The 10,000-nt window shown below is 39.9% G+C and overlaps 1 protein-coding gene across 1 annotated transcript in view; it reads right to left on the bottom strand.

Annotated features, from left to right (window-relative positions):
* Positions 1–10,000, bottom strand: part of LOC111230417 (kinesin heavy chain-like) — a 40,561-nt gene that overhangs the window by 15,939 nt on the left and 14,622 nt on the right. The window lies entirely within an intron of this gene.

Here is a 10,000-nt window from a genome sequence, read left to right as displayed (position 1 = left end):
AATAAAAAAAAAGACATAAAAACGTATTAAAAGCATTTGATCTAAGCGAAAAACATTAAAAACTTCATATAAAATTAATCATCATTAAATAGTAATAGACAATTCAAAGAGAAGTGTGAGAACTGCTAAATGTGGGTGCAAAGCGCAAAATTTCAGAACTATTAAAGGCTAAAGTGAAGAAATAAGTTTTTGAGCTTTCTTTTAAAAATACTTAGTGAGGCTGGCCTCATACTATATCTATAGGTACGTGTGTTCCATAGCTTTTGGCCGTAACTGACAAAGGCTGGCATCCCCAGTTGTCCTACTTCGCTTCGGCGGTGTTGCTGGAACCTTTAGTAACGCAGCAGTGGGTGAACCTCAGTGTTCAGGTACATAGTTAATCAGGGAGTTCAGGGATGTAGCTTGGTCCTTGCCCCATTAGGCCCTTTGTATATATCTAGTATATATACTACTGATGTGCTCTCTCCTCTTGGTTCTGTTAATAGCTGATGATGCAGAGTTTTGAATGAGCCTGAAGTCTCTTGGGGTTTTTTTCGGGGAGTCCAGTAAAGAGTGCGTTGCAGTAATCAAGTAGCTTGAATGAAGGATGAATCAATCTTATATATATAAATGAAATGGCCGAACTCTAGGCTGTTTCTAAGTGGGAAATTATGTTTGTGTCACCTTGTTGATGAGGGGACTGGAAAATTAGATCTGATCGAGATAACACAAGACTTGTACCCTCAGATTTAATCCAGGGAGTCAGTTTCCTCGGTTATTGACAGCTTTGTTTTTTTTTTGTTTTGGGGACAGACTTAGTAGGATTTCAGTTTTGTCCTCATTTAACTTTAGTTGTTACCCATCACCATTTATTTATGTGCTAGAAGAACAGGTGTTAATGGAGTTTATAGCTGCAGCATCATTTGGTTCAGCAGAGATGTTAAGTTTGTGCTCATCCCGTGTCACTATAGGAAACATACATTGTGGCTTTAAAATTGTTTTTCTTGAAGAAAGGAGTTTATCTGCACTGAAAATGATCTTTTCAGTATCTTACAATGACTGGAAGGTTGGATATCGGCCTATAGCTGCTAGAACAGTAAGGGTTTTTACAACAGCAGTTTTGAAGGCATCTGGAAAGATGGCCCTTGTCGAAGAGATATATTAATAAAGTTCAGTATATGACTGAAACGCTGTTTTGCAAGCCAGAATCTCACGAGGTACAGGAGTTCCACTGAGTTCAGTCCTGCAGAGTCAGATAAGTAATACAGGTGAAACGTTTCCATGGTAACATTTTTTTTTTCAGGGTTTAACTGAGATCATCCTAGTTTAACATCAGGACGTAGTCCTGGTCTGATTGAGGTCATGTTTATTGAAGAACAAGGCGAGCTTGCAGAGGGGGTGGGGCGGTTTGTTGACAGCTGCTCAATCGTGGAGAATAATATTCCTTGTCTGTAAATAATCTTTCTTGCCAGGTGCACTGCTTTGTTAACAGCAGTCATGGTTAGTTTATATTACAGTGACGTCGAGTTTTCTCATCTTCTTTCAGCTACATGGCAGCGTTTTTTTTGATCTCTTATTCAATGTGAATAATGAAACTAAAACAAAATCCGTAGTAATCTTCAAGGCCTGTTTGTCATGGCGACCAGACTGATCCTTATAAATGTTTTGAGTAAAAGAAGTGGTACCAGAAGTGTGATGGCTACTGCAGATACCATGAAAGTGGAGAGAACTGAGGTGTTGCTGCTTTTCGTGTTCTGTAGAGAACTCTGGAGAACAGATGGAGAACACAGAGAAGTTCATCAGAAACAGTGAGTGACTCGAGATGAGATCCGCAATTAATAGAAAAACAGAGGAATGTCGACAAACTCAAAGAGTAAGTAAATTGGTTATTGATTATTATAGGTGATCGGTATGTTGTGTTTTCAGCTGTTCTGTGTTCATTCCACTGACTTATCCAGGAAAAGTTCATTAATTATTGTTATTATCTCTATTCACGTTCACACTTGCTCGGGATTTAGCTTTAAGTTTGTCCTTAAACAACAATTACTCAAGTTTTACTCACAGTCATGAAATTAAATCGCTGCGACACATTCTCTCTCTGTGAAATTTGTGAATGAAATAGTAGTTGTGAGTAATGTACGGTATGTTTAGATTGTTCGTTTTTCAGTTGAATCAGTTTCTGCAGCTGAGAACAGGAAGCTTTCAGTCTGAGATTTGACAAACTGAGAGCAGAGGATCAGAACAAAGAGACCAAGAAACTCCAGAAACTGCTAGTAGGGATTTGTTTGCTCTGTGTTTCAACATTTACCCAAAACATCCTGACTCAAATTTCTCTACTTTTAAATAAGCTGGTGATGAACGTCAGTCTCCATCCCACCTGCTTACTTCAGTTCTACAACATAACAGAAAATATAAACGAGTTTCTTGTGTAAGTGTAAAAGTTATGTTAAACAGAAAGGTCAGATGCTCGCCATGGTTCATCGTTTGAGCTTTGACTGGATCTTTACTTACCTTATCTTCTTCTTTCCTGTGGTTTAATGCAGCGACTGGAGAATCAGCTCCACCCGCTGTTTATCTTCCATCAAATCCGGAAACAAGACCATTTTTATATTGACCATTTAGAAACTGACTGCTCATTCCTCTGTTTTGCCTTCATCAGGCAGGTTGTAGACGTCAGTCTGTTTGTTGTGATTCAGGTTTCTGAATGAGAAGAGGGAGCAAGCCAAAAGGACCTGAGGGACTGGGAGGAACAGTGGATACGTGAATTTTTATATTTTTTTTTAACAATCATCATATGGTGTGTGCAGCGGACCGATCTGAGAGTTTTGTGTTTCGTGCAGAAGAGCTGCAGATGCTGAATTTAAAAACTGGATATCGTCCAATAGCTTCTCGAGTGGAAGAACGTGAGAAAACCAATCCCACTTCCTTCTGTTTTCGAATTTCTTATCTTGGATTCAGTATGGTCTGGTTGTCAAGATTAGATCTGTGGTGCTCCGTCATCACCTGTGTTCTCAGTGAGAGTCCAGACACCAGTCTCTGTGTTCAAGTGATGGACCTGAACATCAGTCTCTTCTTTAAAGCAGAGTTCAGAGAACGACAGCGACGAGGCCGGCGGCAGTTGCTAGCGAGACAAGAGGATCGTCTTCTTAGAGAATAACCTGGAGCAGCTTAGTAAGTCCACAAACAGGTGAGTCACCCACAAAGAAACATCACTGTCCACTCACCTGCCCAGTCCCGTACCCTCCCTTCAAAGTACACTTTTACAACAGTGGGAGATTGTTCCATTATTGTCTTTTTAGAAAGGAGGATCTATTATTAAATCACACGTCAACAACACCACAGGAGCATCGTAAGCCAGAATGAGTCATCGGCCTCTATGAATCTTAACCCTTTTGTGTCACGCAGCTTGGTGGCGGGACAACGCAGACCTTCGCTGTGAGCTGCCAAGCTAGAAAAAGCGTCTGGCGGCGTAACAGCAGGAGCGAGATGAAGCCCTGGAAAAAACCGCCTTGAGGAATATGCTAAAGAGTCAGCTGTGAGAGACGCGCAAACGATACCAACAGGAAGTGGCCGCATCTAAAGAAGCTGTCGCTCAAGAACGTTCCAGAGAGGACACTCTGCTCAGTATAGGTGAGTTACAGCAGCAGTTTGTTGCTGAGGGGGATTCAAAATCTAAAGGTCATCCCTGAGAAGCACGGAACTGGATCAGCCTTTCTCACCTGTTCTGTCTGCCAGTAGCCAAGCCAATCAGAGCCCGGACGATAGCAGCCATCATCCTCTCCATCCACCAGACCGACCATCAGAGGGAGGGGGGTCAATTAGCAGTCATCACTCCCCGCAGCAACACAACTGCGATCTCACCTCCCGCCCGCACACTGCCAATCCACTGCCAACCGATAAATTAACACCCACACGCTCCCCGCAGTGCAGATCCCCAGGCCACGCAAGTTAGACTCACAGGTGAGCAAACCACACAGCAACCACACAGCGAACACACAACAACGCCACAGAACCCACACAACAACCAGCAACCACACAACAACCACACAACAACCACAGCAACCACACAACAACCACAGCAACCACCAACAACCACACAACAACAACCACACAGCAACCACAGCAACAACAAGCAACCACACAACAACCACAGCAACACACCACAGCAACCACACAACATCCCACAACTCCACACAACAACCACAGCAACCACACAACAACCACAGCAACAACCATCAACAGCCAACACACCAACAACCACAGCAACACACAACAAACCACCACAACAACCACACAACCACACAAGCAACACACAACCAACACACAACCACACATACAACCACAGCAACCACACACACAACCACACAACAACACACACCAAACAACCACAGCACCACTACAACAACACACAAGGCCAACCACAGACGAACCAACAACAACACAGCACCAGGCAAACCAACACAACAACCACGCAAACGACACACAACCACACAACACAACCCCATCAGAGGTCACGGCAGTAACTCAGGTGAGTCAACCAACCGTGAACTGAACTTGACTTCATGTAAGTTGTTGTAATGGTAGTCTTTTCTTTTCTCTGGTTGATGATATTGTTATATCAGTGGAAGATGAATGAACTCATCTGATCTCATCATAAGGACCAGTGTGGAGAGATTTAAGTGCCACTAGTTGTGATGTTGCGACTGCGAACAGCTTGAATTACCCCTTCCCTCACCCTTCTCTCACCCTCTGCCTTAGGATGAGAGGGATCCTTGTCGGCCTTCAGGTCTAACGTGAAAGGTCCTCTCTAGACGCCAGTGTTTGGTTTGCCCAACCTGGCCACTGTAGAAACATGGAGTGCTCGTGAAGAGGACCCTCTCGATAGATGAGAAGTGACTCATTCAGACGACAAAGACATCATTATAAACTAACAAAACATACTTATAAATGTTATATCACATTAAATCCTACAGCACTGGACTTTCAAGTTTGAGTCATGCTTTGTAACGTCATTCTGTATAACATGTAATCCTTCTCACGTGAATGGATCAGTTGCTTTTTGATTTTCTGTTCTCTATAGTCTCTTTCTACAGTCTGTCACAGTTTCACTTAAGCACACTTAAGTGCTCTCGCTTTTTCTAGAATCAGTGTTCTGTCTGTTGCTGTATCTCAGTTAATTTCAATAGAAATTGAATTTTTAAAATTGATTGATTCGAAATTTTCTTATATTCGACCGTCATGCCTTTACTGAAATCCTTTTATCACAAATACTTACACTTAAACATCACTTAACAGCCAACAATCTTCTTGTTCTTTGTTGATGAACATATGCCTGGCGTTAGTTGAGAGACAGTTATTATGAGTACTTCATATTTATTTATGAGCGATAGCAGTCAAGACCTGTTATAAAAGGACAAATGATATGAAAAGTTAGGAATGATAAAAAATAAAAAGCACTGCAAGGGAAATCAAATAAGACATGTAATAGTTTATTATAGTTTATCTATAATGTTATTATCTCATAGTGATTAGGGATCTCTTAGGGATTTGAATAAAAGTGATCATTTGGGTTTGTCTTATCAGGGTGAAACCAGACTCGGCAGAGAAAGTTAATATATAAATAAGTAAAATATAATATTGTGACAGTATTGTGTCCACTATGCAGGAAATAAAGGTAACTGTTGCTTAATATAGGCGAAAAGTTTATATTTGAGATATAGCTGGAATTTTTACAATTAAAAACAATGTTCTCTAACATATAATATTAAGTATAAGTTGGACACTCATAAACATTTTGTCAATAATTTTACATTCTCATGATAAAACAGTATTTCTAACTTCATTGTGTGTATTACTATCAACATGTATTGCAAACAGTGATACTGTCTTAATATTAATTATTTCTAAAATACAATTTACCTCAGTGTATTTTCTTGTAACTTACAGGAGCCATTGGTCAAAACTGCGCTGTTATTTCTTCATAATATTGTGACTTTCCTGACACCGAGTCAAATCTCATATTTTGCTTCAGTGAGCCAGGATTTATAATTGACTCTTTAAAATTTGGAAGTGAAATAGGACAAATACACAAATAGATAAAACGAACACAAACAGTAATTAAGTAGAATATTATTGTGATATGGGACATGTTATTGTTATAAAAGATCATTTCTATGTACCTATCTTGTGATTCTTTAAAACAGTAATAATGATACAGGTGTTTTAATTATTCCTAAGTTTTCATGGACTGAAAGTGGTTGACACACTGATATTGTTCCTTTGATATTCAACACATTATTCTGAGTGTTTTATAAATGTTATCAAATGGAAAGTCTTTTTTACTTGTTGGAACAGTAATCATCAGCTCTCAAAAGTGTTTCTGCATATGTGATTTTTCTTCCAGTGTAAACACAGTGCTTACTTGCTGCTGCTGTGTCGTTAGAAGGTCTTTATAGCAGCAAGTGTCTGTGAGTCTGTGGACTTGATGTGTATAAACTTTTGGTGGAGTTGTTGGTATCCTGCCAGTGTGTTGATGGTTGGTGGACAGTAACACAGCTCAGTGGTGACGCGTTGGACTTTCATAATGATCGACCATCACAAATGATTGTTATGTTATTTTATCAGCTGATGGCCTGTTGTCACAACACTCCTGTTTCGACGATTGGTTGAGTAACAGGAAGTAAAATGATGTTTCCCACTGACACGATGCTGATCTTTTCACGAAGTCGTGTTATCTGTAGCTTTTATGGTCACTTTACTTTAATCCCTACCTGCTGAACTACGGTGATTCAGCTGATTAAGTGATCAGGCTGATTCCTATAACAAGCAGTATCAGTGATCAGAATAATTTTCATACAAAGTACAGATGTTGAAAAATTAATTTTTTCTTTTCTTTTACAGTCATCATGTTCCTTCTGGATCTTTTTCATAACAATATGAAAATATATAGCTGTCATATACTGAGACTCTTTCAAACACTAACCAAGGTGTTTGGAGACATTGTGTAATGACTTCCTGCTCTCTCTACTCCAAATGCCTAGGACCTCTATATTCATTTTTTCAATTAATTTTATTTCTACAGTGCAAATCACAGAGAAACATTATTACGGCACTTTACAGGGTAGCCAGACCTTATTTATTATAGAAAGTAAACCCAACTAATTCCCACTTATCTATCACTAAAGCACAGTTTCACGTATTTGGTTTCCCAGCTCAATTAGAAACATAATCTATAACCTGCTGACTTGTGCGAATAAATTCAAGGTCTTAAAACATGTATTATTTGCTGATGTGCAGAAATGAGTCTGAACAACGTACTACAGCATTATGAACGTTTTTACAGCGTGGTACAGCATAACATGAATGGGGTTAAAATAATTGATGTGTGTCAGTGTCATTGGTGACAGGGTGTACATTATTATTGATGTTGATTATTTCTATAATGAACATTATCTGAATGAAGTACAGAGTAAAAAACCTTCAAAGGTTTAATTTTGAACTCCAGCACAAGTTGAACTAAAGGATCAGCCAGGGATTTTTTGTGTATATTCATACAAGATGATAAAAAATGTTCCATGAGGAGAAGGAAGGAAAAGAAAATGGACTGAAGCACAGGTGGATCTGTCATAACTCTAATAAATTTCATCACATGTCATATTTGTCTTTCTGTGTTCTTTGGAATTGTAAAAAAACGTAAACTATAAAACTGCTACAATCACACAACAGATATTATACGGCCTTCCTTATTTTTGCGGCCGAAATGCCTGATGATGATGTGCTCCTGAATTTAAAACAAAAAAAAACCATTTAGTTCAAATGAATATAATGAACACATCCTTACATATATTTTTAAATAGGTCTAGAACTACTCTCACGACTATACAGTATGTTATTTACAAGAATTAAGATGGTTATGATCAAATGCTATATCACTTCTTAATATTCATTCATATCAAAGCTGTAGATCAATTGTCTGAAAGAGCTGAATTGGCTCTCCACAACATTGAATTATTTTCATTAAAAACCGATCATAGTTTTCATACACAACAAAGTGAAAGCAGGACAGCAAGTCCTAACCCAGGACACTGGTACGTAGTTAGTAAAGCTGTGTTTGTCTCCCATTTTAAAAACTGGAAGAACTGCCATTTGTCCTGGTCCCAGGTCCAGGTGTGTTCCCATTCTCTTTGGTCTCCAACCCCGTGTCTCCTCTCTCTCTCTCTCTTCTCTTTCTCTCTACTCTCTCTCTCTCTGGCTTTTCCTCTGGCTCCTCCCTGGTTCTTCTCCTGACTCACATACTCTTATCAGCCAGCAGTATTCAGCCTGGTTTCACAGTCACTCTTGGCGCAGATTATTCAGTCTACCTGAGTGATACGACAATCTAGGCCTCTCTGTAAAGGTTGTTTGGTTTTCCTCGTGATTATTTAAAACAGCAGTCTTACTCATTTTCCTTGTGCCGCGGGATTTATTTCATGCCTGTCTGCCTGCTCAGCTCCAGTTCAATTGCCGCTTCCTTGACAGATCTACAGTCCCTCCCACCTGCCTGCCCCTCTCCACATGTTCAGCCCAGCGGTCGTCCAGTTCTGTAACCTCTGCTCGCACCATTCCTTCACCGTGCCTGACCCCCACAGGGTTAGGGTTAACCCTAACTCAGCTGGAGGCTCCATGACTTATACGCATAAGCATGTAGACCCTCTGCTGTGGCTCGAGGGTTACCAACATCTTGATGTTTCTATCCTTCTCAAATAATTTCATTCTTGCAGGAAAAATTCTGTTGACTTGATTTTTCTTTGCTGAAGCTTTTCTATGTCTGTAAGTTACATAGGTTACCTGCTTAAACAAATATCTGCACTCATTCACACTGAACGTCGTCCTCTGCCAGGCAGCCTGGAGGCAGCTGCAGCAGCTTTCCTCACTTTGTGAGTTTCTGGAAATGGACTTTTACTGATCTGGTGTTCTTGTGCGCGAGTGTGGGCTCTGTCAATGTGGGGTCACTGTTAATGTTCCTGTTAGAATCAAGTAGGGTCAAAATATGGACTGTGCATCAATATTTCACACTTGAACTTATTCTGGCGTACAGGGGAAGTAAATTAAATAATGCTTTAACCGACTTGTCCCTGCACTAGATCTAAAACCATGCACATCGATTAAATCATCCTCATAGTTATGAGTTTACATTTCTTCAATATCAACAAGATTATTATTATTTCTGTTACAGCATTATACACTATAAATATACTCCGATTGTGACAGCTGGTATCGGCTTCAGCCCCCCTGACCCTATAGGATTAGTGGTATAGCTGATGGATAGAATGGACGGACAGGAGTCTCTCAAACTCGGGAAGTTTTTGATGTTACCTTAAAAAATGTTTTGAAATGAGGCAGGTGACAGCGAGTGGTCACTGTCGGACAGACTGTGAGCTTATCTGTTTGTGGGTAATTAAAACATTATCTTCAAAATATGTTTCGACGCAGAACCCAATCCTTTTATTTTTTCAGTCAGCCAAACCAGCATGGCTTCTGTTTTAAAACGAATAAATCATCAGAAGTAATTTGGTTATTTTTTAACTTTGATGTGTAAATGTGGTCGTTCAGATTTGATCAGCTCCACTTCAGGAACTTTTACTCGTCCAGGTTGAAGATCTCTCTGCTCTCGGATCAGGATGAACTCCACAATCTGGTTTCTGGTAGAAACCATGTTGCACTGCCATGTTTCGTCTGCGTCCAGCTCGGGCCACATCAAGTGGTCGGGCCAAACACGATAGGATGCCTGAGTGGACATCAGGTTTTCCTGGAAAAGGCCAAACTCTGAAAAACAGCAAAAAATCGGCTTAAGATCCACAATAACCGGCTTGCAGTGTGTTAAATTTCATGCACTAAACTATAGGGTGATAGGTGTTATTTATATATTGTTATACATAAAGAATACAGTTACAAATTAACAACCAAACATTGTGAATTTTACATCCATGTAATTACAGTTTGAGGAGGAATAGTGTTCTTTTCCCAGGGCACTGTATAATGG

The sequence above is a fragment of the Seriola dumerili genome, unplaced genomic scaffold, assembly GCF_002260705.1.
Source record: "Seriola dumerili isolate Sdu_G_001 unplaced genomic scaffold, Sdu_1.0 BDQW01000266.1, whole genome shotgun sequence".
NCBI classification, from domain to species: Eukaryota; Metazoa; Chordata; class Actinopteri; order Carangiformes; family Carangidae; genus Seriola; species Seriola dumerili.
Note: the sequence above shows the minus strand (reverse complement) of the source record. Positions and strands in the feature narration are given on the sequence as shown.